Raw genomic sequence first — 17,249 nt, 5'->3', positions numbered from 1 at the left:
TGATAGATAGATGATAGATGATAGATGATTGATAGGTGATTGATTGATAGATGATAGATAGATGGCAGATGATTGATAGATGATAGATAGATGATAGATTGATAGATAATTGGTAGATGATAGATGATTGATAGATGATTGATAGATGATAGATAGATGATTGATAGATGATAGAGAGATGATAGATTGATAGATGATTGATAGATGATAGATTGATAGATGATTGATAGATGATAGATAGATGATGATTGATAGATGATAGATAGATGATGATTGATAGATGATAGATAGATGATGATTGATAGATGATAGATAGATGATAGATGGACAGATAGATAGACAGACCGATAGAAATAAATAAAAGATACTCCACTTTCCCAACTGCTAGGAAAATACAGTTTAATCCAAAATGAAATGTTTGTTAATATTTATTTTTATTTTACGTGTATGAGTGTATTGCCTGCATGTAAGTGCACTCATGTTGTGCAGTGCCTGCAGAGGTCAGAAAAAGGCATCTGATCCCGCAGAACAGATAATTGTTAGCAAACACGTGGGCACTGGGATTCAAACCCAGGTCCTGTGTAAGAGCAGCCAGTGCTCTTAACTGCCGAGCCATCGTTCCAACCCCCCAAATCAGATGTTGCATCACATACCCACTTGATTGGCAAAACCAGAAACCTGGTAAAACCCACGTGTTGGTAAGCCCAGGGTCCTCCTGCTGGCAGTGTGGGCACCTTGGGGGAGCACCCGAATAGTCCTGTGCATAGCTGAGCTCTATGTGAGGTGGTCACATGACAGGCCTTGGACTCTTCTCTAAAGCAGCCGATGGAGGCCTGCCCTGGCGCACATGTGCCAGTGTGGCCACAGCAGCTTCACATGTTTAAGCAAAGAACTGAAAAGACAGAAGAAAACACAAGTAAGTAAATGTCGTGAGTCAACGGAGGCTCTCATCCCTTGTATTGAGTGAGTGACGGCTGTGAGAAGGACCTTAGAGACACTGTTTAACTGAGGCCTCAGTATGGCTCACCCTCTTGATGGTTAAAGCCAAACAAAAGTAAATGACAGATGGCAGGAGTGAACAATAATGTCCTATATAGTCCAAGGCCGAGGAGAGGGGGGCAGGACACGGGTTTGTGGGGTGCAGGATGGGGTTGTAGGTTAACTGTAAGCTCAACTGTCAAAGATCAGTAGGAGCAGACCCATGAAGGCTCAGAACAGGCTTAATCTACAGTAACAACCACAGTAGGGTAAAAAGCCGTGGGGAACTGCACCCATCCAGGACTTTGCTTGGTCCCTGGGCCCCATAAAGGAAGAATGAGGGATCAGGGAAGGCGAAGCTGGGCTCAGTGGGTTCAGGGAAACATACAAGAAAGCAGGAAAGGGCTAGTTCATGTGAGGCTGGTCAGGGTTTGTTCAGTTGGCCTTACAGAAGCAGAGCTCCTGCCTCCCACAGAGTTGGGGAGACAGGAACCAGCCTGCAGGTGTGGTTGGACAAACAAGAAATCCCGTTGGCAGACTTGATGGCTCCCAGGAAGGTACTATGAGGTTCATCTTAGAGTTAAGGCTTAAGCTATTAGAAAATGTGTTACTGGCCGAGAGTCCCCTGGCTGGAGCTCCATCAAGGGTGGAATCTGTCTACACATTGAAGTCTTGACCCCAGTTCTTCAGAGTGTCAATATTTGGAAATGCCCATTAGGTCATTGTGGTGAGCTGAATGAGGAATGTCCCCATAGGCTCAAATATTTGAGCTCTTGGTCCCCAGTTGGTGGGGCTGTTTGGGGGGTCATGGAATCTTTAGGAGGTGTAGCCTTGCTGGAGGACATGTCCCGGGGGTGGGCTTTGAGAGTTCACAGCCTCCCCCCACTTCCATTGTGCCTAGTTTGCTCTCTGCTTCGTGTTTGCTGCTGGAAATGTGAGTTCTCAGCTTCCTGCTCCCACCATACCTGTGGCTTGTTGCCATGATGGACTTTGACCCCTCTAGAACCATAAGCACAAATAAACTCTTCCGTCTATAAATTGCCTTGGTCATGGTGTTTTATCACAGCAACAGTCATCAAAATAAAATGAGGTCCCATGAGTGGATCCTAGTCCAGTGTGACTAGTATCCTCATAAAAAGGGCACTGACACAGAGGCACAGCCTCTTGAGGACACAGAGATGCCATCTCCAAGCCAGGGAGAGAGGCCTCAAGAGGAGCCCCTCCTGCCACACCTGCACCTTTCCTCAATCTCCACAAACAGCATGAGGAATAGATAGGATTTTTACCACTTGTGGAACTCACTGTAAGCAGCCAGAGCTGACTGTGAGGGAACCACTCAGCCCAAACCAGGGAGAGGCAGAACGTGGTGTGTGTGGGGCTCATGATGGGGTCAGAGTGAGACAGATAAGGGGGAGTCCACCTCTCCTTAGGGAACTGGGCAGATGCTAAGCACTGTTGAAACACTTAAAATCACAATTAGGACTTGTGACAAATACTTGGAGTTCTTTTTGTACCCCTTCTGATGTTCATCTTCCTGTTAATCAGCAAAGGCCAGGGGAATTTGGGTGATTTGACTCCCTAATTAGCAGCTGTTAGACTCTCCTTTGCTGCCCCAGCTGCCTGGAGCCAAAGAACTGTCAGTCAAACCACCAGCCAAACTAGCCTTACGCCAGCACAGCTGTTTTGAACACTCCATGGATGGCCTAAGACAACTATGTAACAAGGACTTGATGGGCAGCTCCAGTCAGGGTTGTTCTAATCTGTTCGAAACAGCCTGCAGCCACAGTCACTTAGGCCAGGGGAGAACACTGCCCCCTGGTGTTGAAGCAGAAGGACTGATATGACTGCTGGAGGGGTGGTGAACTTCAGGGAGATGGTCATGGAAGCTGGCACTGTCAGGGGTACCAACAAGGGTGGCCTTGAGATGCTATCCAAAGTTGAGGGCATGGATGGAACCCTCGTGCAGGGTCTGGGTGCACTATCAGACACAGTTTTCTGTAGTATACAAATGACCAGAACTCTTCCACTGTGTGCCTCCATTTTGCCTAAAAAGATCCATGCAAGAATTTTCTTCAAAATCACTGCACTACTAAGAAGCAAAAGAAAAGAATATTCAGAGGGAAGAATTATGGGACGTTCAGTGCAGGGCGTGCATGATGCATATCCAGAAGGGAATGTATTATATCATCCCCTGATGTTAAAAATGAGACGTCTAGTGCAAAGAGATCTGGATATTATAAAATCTGATTAGAAACGGGGTTGCTACCTGTTTTGGAGCGATACACATTAGTAGTAACCTTGGTAAAACTAGGTTTGGTAAAGGCGTCCTGTACCAGTAGGAGACTTTTCAATTATATGGAGACTATTTGGTATTTTAGCCCAGTCTTTACAGCTGCCCAGGAACTTAAACCTTGAAGTTTTCTGTTTCTTTTGAATGTTGCTCATTTCTGCACTCTCAGTTTGCTATACTGTTTATCAAAGAAGCTGTAAAGCAGATGGTAACGCATGCGCACTTATGGTCCAGAAGTAAATATGCTGGGAACAGATTCCTTATGAAGCTCATCATACGTAGAGGGGGAGAAAACCCTGGTGGCACCTCTTTCAACTCAGACTGTTTGCTCTCAGGAAGTACATTCATGGTTTGTGTTCGGAAGTCAGAAAGTGCCACTGCTGAGGTCCTAAAACCAGAGTGGGGCCCTGAATAGTCAGCTCTCAACAAGAAAGGTTTTTTATTTATTTATTTATTTTTACTTTATGTGTATGAGTGTTTACTTGCAAGTGCACCTGTGCATGTAATACCCACAGAGGCCAGAAGAGGGCATCGGATCCCCTGGAACTGGAGTTATGTGAGTCACCATGTGGGTTCTGGGAACCAAACCAGAGCCAGTGCTTTTAACTGCTGAGTCATCTCTCCAGCCCCATTCTTTTCTCTCTCTCTCTCCTCTCTCTCTCTCTCTTTCTCTCTCTCTCTCTCTCTCTCTCTCTCTCTCTCTCACTCTCTCCCCCCTCTCTCCCTCTCTCTCTTTCTTTCTTTCCTTCCTTCTTTCTGACACAATTTTACTATGTTGCCCTGGCTAACTTGGAAGTCTATGTAGACCAGACTGGCCTCATACTCACAGAGATCCACCTTCCTCTGCCTCCCAAGTGTTGGGATTAAAGGTGTGTGCCACCATAGCCTGCCAGAAAGTATTTGTTAAACCGTGCTTTTATTGTAAACCTGTTCCGTTGATCTTTCAGCAATGCTAGTCATGAGTCAAACTTTACCCACCACAGAAGACAACAGATAAAGACAAGTTGGATAACACACCGCTAATTATGACCCTATTTTCTAATAATTTTACATATTCATATTCACTTTTGAAAATATATTCAAAACTGATTTTTTTTTTTTTTTGGTCTTTTTGAGGCATGGTCTCCCTGTAGCCCGAGCTGTCCTGGAACTCACTATGTAGACCAGGCTGGCCTTGAACTCACAGAGATCCACCTGCCTCTGCCTCCCAAGTGCTGGGACTACAGGCGTGTGCTACCACGCCCGGCTGATTTTTATTTACTCTCTCTCTTTTTTATGTGTATGAGTGTAATGCCTGCATGTGTGGTAGTGCACCCATGTTTTGCAGTGCCCTCGGAGGACAGAAGAGGCTGTCAGATCCCCTAGAACTGGAGTTACGGACAGTTGTTAGCTGCCATGTGGGTGCTGGGAATTGAACCTGGGTCTTCTGCAAGGACAGTCAGTATTCTTAACTGCTGAGCCATGGCTCCAGCCCCCAAAACTGATTTTTAAAGAAAACCCAAATCAGAACACTTCCTGCTCTTCCAGAGGACCTGAGTTCAGGTCTGAGCATCCACATCAGGAGACTCAAAACCACTTGAACTCCAGCTCCAGGAGATTTTACACTGTCTTCTACTCTCTGCAGGTACCAGCACGTATGAGGTGCATGTGTGTGTACACAAAAATAAATAAAATTTATTTTATTTTTAAAGTACTTTAAAATTTTTATGAGTATATTGCCTGCATGTATATAAGGGTACCCATGTTGTGCAATGCCCACAGCTGTCAGAAGATGGTGTCAGATCACCTGGAGCTGGAGTTATGGTTGGCTGTTTGCCACCATGTAGGTGCTCGGAACCGAACATCTCTCCAGCCCCATAAATTAAAAAACCCAAATCAATGTAAGAGCTGAAGTCACAGCTTAATAAAAAAATTTTTGCACTTACTTTGGCTATTTAAATCCCCCTCTATTGTTCTAATGTGTATTCAGATAGAAATAAATTGTTAAATTTTAAGCCAATGCTGACATTGGTGCAAACTGAAATCTTCTTTTGCGTGTTAGGTGTGCTGTGATTGGTCAAACACCCCTTCTGGCTGTGTGTGCCACTCAGGCTCTCTTAGTGGGAGATCTCCTCCTGGGTGACCTCCCTGGAGGTCTCAACATTGGGACAATAAAGGGTTTCTTTGGGGTATGCTTTCCTTGCCTATTTTCAGTGGTGTGCAGAGCAGGTAGCACACAGAAGACACCAGCAGAGCGGCCGGAGCAGCAGTGAGGGCAGAGCGGAGCAGCAGTGAGGGCAGAGCTGAGCAGCCAGGTGCCTGACAGCTAAGAAGAGGCTGCGCTGAGAGGCTGACAGGCTGAGCTGCAAAGGGGGCAGAGTGGCTGCCTGCACAGACAGCTACAAAAGAGGCCGAGCCCTGGCAACAGTGGCAGAGGAGGCACCAGCTACAGGGCAGCAGTGGCTGCCTGAGGAACAGGAACAGCCTCAAGTAGGGGCGACTGTGACAATCACAATAGCAGTAAGGCACCGATGAGCAGGTGGAGAGGGCAGGGACCAGAGGATGCCAGAAATGGAGAGGAACGGGAGATGATAGAAGGCTATAAAGAGCAGAAGAGGAACTACAGGCCCTGGCCACTAAGAGAGTTCCAGAGAGTTCCAGAAAGCTGTCAGGACTTTAAGGCCACAGGTCCCAAAGCTGTAACACTGGCCACTGTTAAGGACTGAGGAACCACCAGGGCTGTTACCACCTGACAGGTAAGGATTTAGCTACCCAAGGCCTGCTGCTGAGCTGTAACACTAGAGGGCGCCACTTGCTCCTGCTCCGGTCTGCCAGGGAGAGCTCCTCCTTGCCCACCCAGGAGTCCAATTCAAGCAAAAGGATCCTCTCCAACTGACTGGGAACAGGGCCGTGGCCTGCTCGGTGGGGGCCACCTGCCGTGTGTCGTTACATTCTAGCTCCTCGTTTGTCACATTTCCAGTTGTAGATGCCCTCTGTAACAACAGAAAAGTTAGGATTTAGCCAGTGTCTTAGTTTATTTTCTGTAGCAGGAGGTCTCCAAAGACGGCGCGGACCCAGAGCCCTGGGATTCAGCGAGAATTCACTTCACTTCTTGGTCTGCAAATAGCCCGCCAAAAGGAGCCCAGGCCTCAGTACCTGATCAGACTGCGTGGCGCGGACCAATCAGAAAACGATATGCTGACTAAAGGGACTTGGGGGCGGAGAAAAGGGAAATAGAAGGCGTGCCCCCTCCTGCATTAACCGAGCCTGCAGCACCTCGCCTAGTGCTTGCTTCTACCTGACTTCCGGGATCGCCACACCTCTTGCCCCGCCCCCCCCCAATCAGCAGGGGACCTGATCCAGGTCAGGGTCTTCACAGCTGGCCTGATAAAATATTCTGATAAAAATATTTCATCAAAGCAACTTAAAAGTTTATCTTGGCTTCCAGTTTTGGTTCATCATGGTGGGGACAGGAGCTTGAAGGAGCTGGTCACATTGCATCCACAATCAAGAAGTAGTCAGAGGGGGCTGGAGAGATGGCTCAGTGGTTAAGAGCACTGGATTGGTTGCTCTTGCAAAGGACCGGGTTTGATTCCCAGCACACACACACACACACACACACACACACACACACACACGGCAGCTAACATCCATTGGTAACACCAGTTCCAGGGGATCCAACGCTCTCTTTTGACCTCCGTGAGCATTGCACGACATGGATACACTTACATGCATGCAGGCAATACACGCATACACATAATAAATTAAAAAAAAAGAAGCAATGAGGTGTGCATGAGCTGGTGCTCAGCTCGCTGTCAGGTTTACATAATCCAACACGCTGAGCCCAGGGACTCGTTCTGCCTACAGTATTAGAACTCAATCAAGAATAATGATATCTGGGACTGGAGAAATGGCTCTTACAGAGGAGCTGGGATCGGTTCCCAGGACCCATATGGCACCTAACAACCATCTGTTAAGTCCAGTTCTAGGTGATCCAACACTTCTTTCCTCTATGGGAATTGCACACACTGGCGCACTTACATATGTGCAGGCAAAACACACACATAGAATATTTTTTTAATTTAAAAAGAATAATGATGCCCCCAGACCCCTGACCCTGATAGACACCTGTGGAGCATCTGAGGCCAGGCCAGCAGGCCAGGTCGTACTGCCGAAGCCGTGCCTCCATTCTTCACAGGTGCCTCCATCTGGGTAGGCTCTGAGCAGAGCCCCACTACTCTGGATGGGATGCTGGGCTGGGTCTGTTAGGGATGACTAGTCATTGTGGGCTCCAGCCTTGACCTGGGGTTACCAAGGTCTGGGGAAGGCTACAATGTGTCAGTGGCAAACACACCCATCTCCAGGCAGCCTCTGCTAGGAAGTCCCCAGTAAAGGCAGGTGGCGTCCCTCAGTGGGGAATACCCTCAGTACTTCCTCAGTACCCCCCAAAGGCTGATTTGTGCTGCAAAAGTGCTCTTTTTCCATAGTGTCAAAAGCAGATGAGATGCTAAACCTATTTTGAAAAGAGGGTCAGGGACTGCTAAATCCTGATAACCAGAGGAACTGGCTTGGCCCTTTTCTAGAGATTTTGGAAGAATTGCCTCACAAGCAAGGAGATGGGTCAGAGGAGAATGGCTTCCTCCAAATCTCTCTTCTCTGTGGGATCTTCATCCTTGGCAAGCCACTGGGTAGATTTTCCACTTTAATTTAAAGTGGTGCTAGGTGCTCTTGGGAGAACCACATCATCATCTCCTCAATGCTGGGAAACTAGAGTTGTGACTCTGATTTTATACGTAACAGAATCTTTGCAACATCCTGTGGAAGTGAGCAGAGGAGGCAGCAGATTTGCCTCTGAGCCTCTGGGGTCTGCTCAGCTCTCAGGCACCTGCCTTTCCTCACTTGGCTCAACAGAGCACCACAAAGTACAGTTCTCTCACCATATGAAGATCTTGTTTTCAAAATATTATTATTGTGGTGTGTGGTGTGTGTGTGTGTGTGTGTGTGTGTGTGTGTGTGTGTGCAAGAAAGCAAGCATGCACATGCCACAGCACATGTGAAAGTCAGAGGATGACTTTGGGGAGTCAGTTCTTTCACTGTGGGATCTGGGAATTGAACTCAAGTCACTGGCCATGGATGACAAGTGCTTTTTCCCACTGAACCATCTTACAGGCTGTTAGGCATGGAAAGTTACCCAACCACCTACCTACCTATAGATGGTGTCTGACTCCCCCTGCTTGCTGCCATTTCCCTGCTCCCTGAGAGGCAGCCCAGTGGTCTGTCTCCTCTCCAATAAACTGCTGCTCCCCTGCACCCCATGGAGTTGTCTGGTTGGTGGTCTTCCTGCTCCACTTTCATACACAGGCCACATGGAGATTTTAAAATGAAGAAGTGATGTCTCCTTAGGGATCTTTCTGTAGCCATTAAGCCAGCAGTCATTGTACCCACCTGACCAACCTGATATTCTCTCTGGGGAAGATCACATGCCAAACTAAAGCCATGACAAGTGAGTTTGAAACAAGATTTTCACTTTCCCCCTCTCTTTCACAAAATATTTTACTTATTAGTTTTTACTTTCTGTGTCTAAGTGTATTTTCTGCATATATGTAAGTGCACCCATGTTGTGCAATGCCCGCAGAAGTCAAAGGAGGGCATCAGATCCCCTGGATCTGGAGTTACTGACAGTTGTTAGCTGCCATGTGGGTGCTGGGAATCAAACCCTGGTCCTCTGTGAGAGCAGCCAGTGCTCTCAACCACCAAGCCATCTCTCCAGCCCCTAGAGACCTTAAACTTAATTATTTTTGCATTTGTAAAGGGTGACACACTGTATTACACATGTAATATCTTGTCTATGTGGGTTTGATTACAGAAACTAACAACCTGTTCTCTAGATAAGGGGGTGTCCTCCCACCTCGGGCTCACTTAGCTCTGTCTAGGGCTTCCCTGGATGAACTGAGGGTGGATGTCAGGGCGTCCTCCGCACCAGGCTTCCTGTGTGTTTTCATTACTCTTTTGTTTCAGTTCACTAGCTATAGGCAGGAAGTTCAGATTCAGAGTGACAGGGTCCCATGGCGACGAGGCCCAGGCACAAGCTCAGGAGCTGGCTCACCTAGGGTCCAAGTGGATGCTGCTGGAGGCAGGGCCAAGCTTCCTGGACAGCTGAGCTGGCCCCTCACCAACTGCCTTCAAACATTTTTGAGTACAATGTCCTATAGGCTTCCTCATGATGAGGAATCATGCCATGTCCTCCCATTCAAAACCGAACCCCAGGGCCAGCAGTGTAGCTCAGTTAGTAGACAGCTTACCTAGCATGCATGAAGCTCTGGGTTCAATCCCCAGCACTGCATAAATCAAACATGGTGCACACCGGTAATCCTAATCCAGCACCTGGGAGTTGGAGTCAGAAGGATCTAGAGCTCAAGGTCATTTTCTGCTACGGAGAGTGTTTGAGGTTACAGAGAGTTCAAGATTCTGTCTGAAAAAAGAAAGGGGGATCTGGAGAGATGGTTCAGTGGTTAAGAGCACTGGCTACTCTTGGAGAGGATCCAGGTTCAATTCCCAGCACCCCCAAGGCTAGCTAACAACCATCTGTAACTCCAGTTCCAGGGGATCTGATGCTTTCTTCTGACCTCTGAGGGCACTGCATAACACAGGTGTACTTACATACAGAAGGGAGTACATTTATACACAGAAAATAAAAATGACAAATAAAATATATTTTTTTATTAGAAGCATTTCATTACAGCTTTAATGTACTCAATAACAATTTCCAGAGCAAACATACACCTCTTTCAAAAGTGGCTATAAAATTTTTAGGTTCACAGTTGAATTAATACAGTTATTAAAAAGTATTCTAGAGCCAGGCATGGTGGCGAATGCCTTTAATCCCAGCACTTGAGAGGCAGAGGCAGGAGGATCTCTGTAAGTTTGAGGTGAGCATGGTCTACATATTGAGTTCCAGGCCAGTTGGGGCTACAGGGAGATCTTGTCTCAAAAAGCCAAAAAAAAAAAAAAAAAAAGTTTTCTAGACCAACATGGCTATTAATTTCTGTACATAGTAAACTTGGATGCTTGACCACAGCTGCCTTTTCCAAAAACTCAAATTATATATATGTATTTATATGTTTATATTTATAAAAAAAGACTGATGGCCGGGCGTGGTGGTGCACGCCTTTAATCTCCGCACTCAGGAGGCAGAGGCAGGCAGATCTTTTAAAAGCAGAAATGGGAGCTGGACATGGTGGTGTATGTCTTTAGTCCCAGCACTCAGGAGGTGGCAGATCTCTGAGTTCAAGGCCAGCCTGGTCTACATAGTGAGTTCCAGGCCACTGGGGCTACAGGGAGACCCTGTCTCAGAAAGACCAAAAAAAAAAAAAAAAAAAAGCAGAAATAGTGGCAGGTGAGCACTGGGTTCTGCCACTGAGGTGTTTATCCAGAACAGGCTTGGTGATTAGTGAGGCTGACACTGAAGCTCAGGGGTGACTATGGCATCGAGCCTCATCCCCACAGAGCTCTGCAGTGTGCCAGCACTCCCCGCCTCCTTCCCTCTGTGCCTGGCCTATGCTGCGCTTGGTCCACCCTCCACAAAGCTTCGCTGATGTTGTGGTACATCTGCACCTTGCCTTTCTGTGGGTGGCTTGGTCCCTGCTGTGTGATGTCACCACTGTGTTCCCAGTCAACCCTACATTTGTGTGGGAACATAAACAACTGCATCCGGTATGGAGTCTGCTGTATGAGCCTGGCCCAGACTCACTCTCCTCCAACACTTAAATGGAGTCCGTGGACGCTCCTGGAACTTTCCAGATGCCCCTCAGATCACTGCAAGGTCCCTGCATAAATTCACTCCTGAGAACATTTTTATTTATTTTTATTTTATGTCTACAAGTGTGTTCCCTGCATGTATGTAAGTGCACCAACATCATGCAGTGTCCGTGGAGAAGAGGGTATTGGATCTCTTGGAACTGGAGTTACAGATGGTTGTTAGCTACCATGTGGGTGCTGGGAACTGAACCCAGGTCCTCTTCAAGAGCAGCCAGTGCTCTTAACCACTGAGCCGTCCCTCCAGCCCCCAGTATGCCATTTTTTCACATGACTGTATTCATTTGGTATGGTGACAGTGGGGTCCAGCTGTGCTGTAGCAGGTGCCAGCACGCATTTCTCTTCATTGCTCAATTGCCCTTCGCCGTGTGGACAAGCCCTTGTACATCTGTTCACCAGGGGACAGACATTTGGACTACTTATAGCTTTGGGCTATTATGAAATAATGCTGCTATGAATATTCATTCATACTTTGAGTTGGCTATATTTTATATTCCTAAATTTCTGAGTTGCATGGTGAGTATGCTTAACATTTTTTAAAAAATAATTTGAGAATTTCATACAGGCATATAAGCATATAAGGTGTTTTGATCAAATCCATGCCCACTCCCTACCCTCCAATTCCTCCCATATCTCCCTATCACTTTTTTCGATAACTTCATGTATTCTTTTTAATGGGGCTTTTTGCTACTCTAACATTCCCCCCTCTGAAGAGGTAACCCTAAAATCTTTTAAGGATTAGATAAGAACTCCCAAACACTTTTGAAATTTTTGGCCTTTGGAATGGAGTATGTTGCTAAGAGGCTCAAGGATATTGTGACTTTTAGCCAAGAAACTGGCTACTTGTCTTTGGGATCTTTTTACACTAACTGCCTAGCCAATTCCTACCTCCTATTATCACACCAGCCTCTGAAGAGGTTACCCAAATTGAAGATAGGATAGATAAGAACTCCCAAACACTTTTGAAATTTTTGGCCTTTGGAATGGAGTATGTTGCTAAGAGGCTCAAGGATATTGTGACTTTTAGCCAAGAAACTGGCTACTTGTCTTTGGGATCTTTTTACACTAACTGCCTAGCCAATTCCTACCTCCTATTATCACACCAGCCTCTGAAGAGGTTACCCAAATTGAAGATAGGAAATCAGGACTCAGACCACTCTGGCTTCTTCCATGCTGAACAGGGATGCAGGGTGAGGCAATTGGGTTACCCCTTCAGTGGGTCTATCTAAAAGACGGGAAGATAAGTCAAAGGTCTTGTTTGACCATGGCTGGCTTCTCTTGGAAGCATGGAGGAAATGTTTCCTCTGTGTTGACCCTCCTCTTTGTAGACTGGACACTGGTTCAAGTCCATCTGGTGGGGTCTCCATGTCCTCCTTGATCAAGAGGACAGGTGACTCACCACAGTTACAGGACTTTTTGAGAGATGCTCATAGTCCTCTGAAACTTAGTCAACCTAGAGGGCAAGGAGCAAAACTGTCCTTTATATCCCTCTAACCAAATTAGTATAGGCCTCAAAGTATGGCTGTTACACATCCAATAAGGTTAGTTCCACCAGTCTGGTACTTCTAATTACCATGTGCTATGTAGATAAAGCTTGGGTAAAAAAACCAAATATTCTCAGATAAACCTTTATTAGATATATATTTTGTTTCTTACTTGACTAAACTATGACCTTAGAAATTTTAAGATTGTGTGTATATTATTTTTGTCTCATCCTTTATATATCATAACAAACCTAAACAGACCTTCATCACTTGCTTAGGCTTTCTCATTTTTTCTATTTTGGAAAATATCTCCATTCCCATATCCTTTAAACATCTTTTACATTCTCATTTTTAAAAACAATTATGAGCCATAATAGCATTAACAGATAAATTTTCCATCTGTTGTGAGAATTCTTTTCCTGGGGATACTAAGCAATGCTTAGTCTCTTTTAAGGTTCGAGTGTCAAGCCAATGTTTGATTAAAGTTTTACTGGGGAACCAGTGAATTTACTGAGCATACTTACCAAGATAACTGAGGGGTTGTTGAGGTGTGGTATAACCGGGTCATATGGAGGGTTCATTTTCAGTTTTTTAAGAGCTCTCCACACTGTTTTCCTTTAGGGGTTGCCCAAGTTTGCAATCCCACCAGCAGCGAATGAGCATTCCCCTTTCTCCACATTCATGGTGAGTGTGCTTAACATTTAAGACAGTGTTTTCCAAAGTGGCTGTACCATTTTATGTTCCTGTGAGCAAGTGTGAGCTCCAGACCAACTCGTGCTGTCTGTCCTTTTCATTATAGCCGTCCCCTGAGTGGCTAATGGCATCTTGTGGTTTGATGATTTGTGATATGGGCCACATTTTTATGTACTTTAGCTGTTTGTATGACTTCTTTTGGTGCAGTCTATTCAAATGTTTTATCAGCTATTTAATTATTTTCTTGTAATTAGGTGTGAGAGTTTTTTATGCTCTGACTACAAGTATTCTACAGATAGGATTTGCTGCTGGTCCTGGCCCCTGCCTTGGCCCAATCTGTGCCTTTTGATTCCCTTAATGGTGCGTTCTGGAGCTCCAGAGTTTTTAATAAGGATCAATTTATGAGGGTTTTTAAAAAATGGCTTAGGCCTTTTGTTTCAATCTAATTATCCTTTGTCTACCCCGAATCAGAGTTTTCTTCCTAAGCTTTCTTCTAGGGTTATAGTCTCAGCTCTTAGGGCTTGGCCTCTGCTTCATTTTGAATTATTATTCGTGGAAGGGTTCATTTACTGTTCTTCTGTGAGTATCACTGTCCACAACTTCAGTTTTCTTGGTGTAGAAGTTTTTAATTATTGGGGCTGGATAGATGGCTCAGCAGTTAAGAACACTGGCTACTCTTGCAGAGGACCTGGGTTTGAATCCCAGCACCCACATGGCAGCTAACAACCATCCATAACTCCAGTTCCAGGGTGTCCGATGCCCTCTTCTGGTCTCTGAGGGCATTGCATGACACAGATGCCCTTACACACATGCAGGCAGAACACTTATACACATAAAATTAAAAATGAGTTTTTAATTATATGATTTGCTATTTCTTCTCTCTTTTAAAATTATGTTTATGTACATATTTTGTGTATGTGTGAGTGTGCATACACATGTGCATATGTGCACATGCCACAGTGTGAAGGTCAGTGTACAACCTGCAGGAGTTTGTTGTCTTTCACCACGTGAATCCCAGGGATTGAACTCAGATCATCTGGCTCAGTGGCAAGAGCCTGTATTGACTGAGGCATCTCATCAGTCCAGGGTCTTCTTGTTATGTAACCAGGTTGACCTTGAACCAACAATCCTCCCACCTCAACCTCTAGAGTGCTAGTGAGATTACGGGTGTGCATCACTAAATATGGCTTAATTACATGAGTACTTTTACATATATAAAGTGTGTTAGCATACCTGAGAAGACATCAACTGAAAAACTAGGTATGATGGTAGCATCTGTAATCCCTGTACTTAGGAGATGGAGACAGGAGGATCAGGAGTTCAAGGCTATCCTTGACTCGGGTTCAGAGCAGATTCCAGGCCCTCCTGAGCTACACGACACTCTAGCTCAAAAAGAAAAAAGAAGGAAATGAAAAGGAAAGAAAAACCAACTTAGAGAAAGACTTATTTGGGCTCATAGCTTCAGACACAGCTGGCTAGTTTGGGGCACAGTGTCATGGTGGCAGGGGTATGTGGTAGAGTCAAATGTCTCATCTTATAGTAGTCAGTTGTGGTCCTGAATGTCAATCCTCTCTGGAAACATCACCACAGACACACACAGAGGTGTGCTCTCCTAATCTCTTAGGTGTCTCTCAACCAATCATATTGACAATGAAGATGGACCGTTGCACCTGGACAGTCAGGGAGGTCAACATCACTGTCCTCCCCAATCACTCACCACTTTGATTTTTGAGACAAGATTTCACTGAATCTAGAACTCACTCATTCAACTAGACTGGATAGCAAACCCCAGAGATCCTCCTGTCCATCCTGTCCCCTTCCCTCTCTCCCCAGAGAGATTACAGGCTCATGCTGCTGTTCCTGCATGCCTGGCTTTTATGAGCATGCTGGGGATCAAACTCAGGTCCTCATGCTTGTGCGCAGGCACTTTATAAACTAAGTAATCCCTCTAGCCTTTCACCCATTGGTAGTTTGTCTATGAAAGCTTTCTTCTTCCTTCTGTTCGTGCTGTCTCTTGTGATATTTCGGACAGGGAGGGAGAGTTAGGCACAGCTGGGCTGCCACTGTTGGGGGAAGGCCCCTGGAGATCTGATGTTCAGGGTGGATTGCTCGGTCCTCCATCCCTCTCATAATGTAATGAAAACTGAGGACCTCTTCTGATCAGGTGGTGCAGCGGGTGCCTGTAGGGACAGGCAAAGGTAAGAGAGTACAGAAACCATAGCCGTCTGCCAAGGGAGAAGGCTGAACCTAGTCTCCTGGCAGGACTTACCCACTATCTCTGTGCTGGAGAGTTTACCTTGAGATTGCATGGAGACCTGCGGTAAATGGTCAGCTTGACCTACAGTTATGCTCCATTGAAAACACCTCCCCATTCCCTCATCCCTAAACTGAGTGCCTAACTCAGTCGTGGATGCCTACCTCCCTTGTGCTTTGTGTCAGTGGTCGGCAGGTGGCTCCATTCATTCTTTCCCCGAAAGGGCTCCTGTTTAGCCAAGGGGGATATATGGCTGGTGGAGTACTAGCTACTTAAATGGTCCAGAAAAGATGCAGGTCAACTATACTCACATTTTTCTGGCCAAGCAGGTTAGGAGGTTAATGAATTTCAAAGGTGCTACGGAGGGAGGAGTCAGTGGGGGCTGAAGGATGCTGTAGAAATTGTGGGGAGGGAGGGACCTTCCCCCTCGTGACCACAAGTCAGATAGAGGTTTCACTGTTCCACCCGGGGCAGCAGGAAGGGTTCTCCAGGACTTCCGGGTGGTGGAGGGAAGGACTTCTTTGACCAGGTCTTAGTTCTGCCCAAACAAATAAGGCAGAGGTTTCCAAAAGTCGGGCCACTGAGTAACCACAAAAGGACTCCCCAGTGCGGAGGCCTTAGACACCGGAAGCTAAGCGCATTGCTGGAAGCGCAACCTGACCTTGGAAAGGAGCCCAGGCATACCAGCCAACTGCGCCCAAGGGTTCCCAATACGCAGCGAGGGCCCAGGTGGGATCTCGGCGGGATCCAGGACCCAGGACGATTTGTGCTCCCCGCCAGCCCTGGGGCGCGAACCTGCGCTAGCAGACTCTGCTCCGGAATGTGCCCTGAAGGCTACATTGGGAGAGGATGGTAGACCCCTTAGCTTAGGGGTCCGGGTCTAAGATGCGTGCACTCAGCCCAGTTAGGCTTCTGTGCACGCGCATCTGTGTGCACGTGCGCGCACGCAGCCAAGGTCCAGGCGTGCGCGCAGGGCGGAGCTTCCGCACTAGACCCCGCCCCGCCCCTACCCACCGGGACGTCGAGCTCCCGCACCACCGGTGGCAGCGGAACCGGAGCGCTTCGGGCTGGCACCGCCGGCCTACGGGTTCCGACCTTAACCCTGGCCAGGGTGGGCGCGGCCGCTTCCTGCCTTCCCATTCTGTGCAAAGCGCAAAACAGCTGCTGAAGTTTGAGGTTTCCCAGGATCGAGTGGCAGAAATCCGCAAGCGACTTTTTCTGGGAAGACAGAGGAGGTGGGAAGGCCTGGGGGCACCCCCGATTCTGCGCCGGTCACCGCATTTCCTCAGAACCCAGGGGGTCTCCGCCTCCCTGCAAGGCAAAGCATCCCGGTCCCCAGCCTTTCGGGTCCTCCAAGATAACCGGCAAAGGACCGTCCTCTCTCGCTTCTGTGCATGCGGCCTCCTCGGCGCAAGCATCTCAGCCCGCGGAGACCAGATTCTCCCTCTTCCCCACGGACCCGCGAGGTGCGCGCGTCCGAGTGCCTAGCAGCCCCGCCCGCCCGGTCCCTCCTGTCCCCGCCCCGGCGCCTGGCTCCACCCCGAGTTCCGCCCCACCGGCCCCTCCCGCCCCGCCCCACTGATCGCAGTCCACGGGCGGGTCGCTTGCCCAGGAGAGCCGAGCCGGAGCCGAGGCTGGGCGCACGGCGGGCCGGCCCTTCGCGCTCCGGTTCCCGCCCGGCCCGCGGCGGGTCATGCTCCGGGCTGAGGCCGCGGCGCGCACCCAGGTCTGGCGATGAGGAGCGGCGCGGAGCGCA

The 17,249-nt window shown here is 47.6% G+C and overlaps 1 pseudogene; it reads left to right on the top strand.

The window, feature by feature from the left end:
- Positions 1–2,986: 2,986 nt before the first annotated feature.
- On the top strand, positions 2,987–17,231 carry LOC115068486 (annotated as a pseudogene).
- Positions 17,232–17,249: the final 18 nt, after the last annotated feature.

This window comes from Nannospalax galili, unplaced genomic scaffold (assembly GCF_000622305.1).
Source record: "Nannospalax galili isolate Female #2095 unplaced genomic scaffold, S.galili_v1.0 scaffold49, whole genome shotgun sequence".
NCBI classification, from domain to species: Eukaryota; Metazoa; Chordata; class Mammalia; order Rodentia; family Spalacidae; genus Nannospalax; species Nannospalax galili.
The sequence above is the reverse complement of the archived record's forward strand: the minus strand, read 5'-3'. Positions and strand labels throughout refer to the sequence as shown.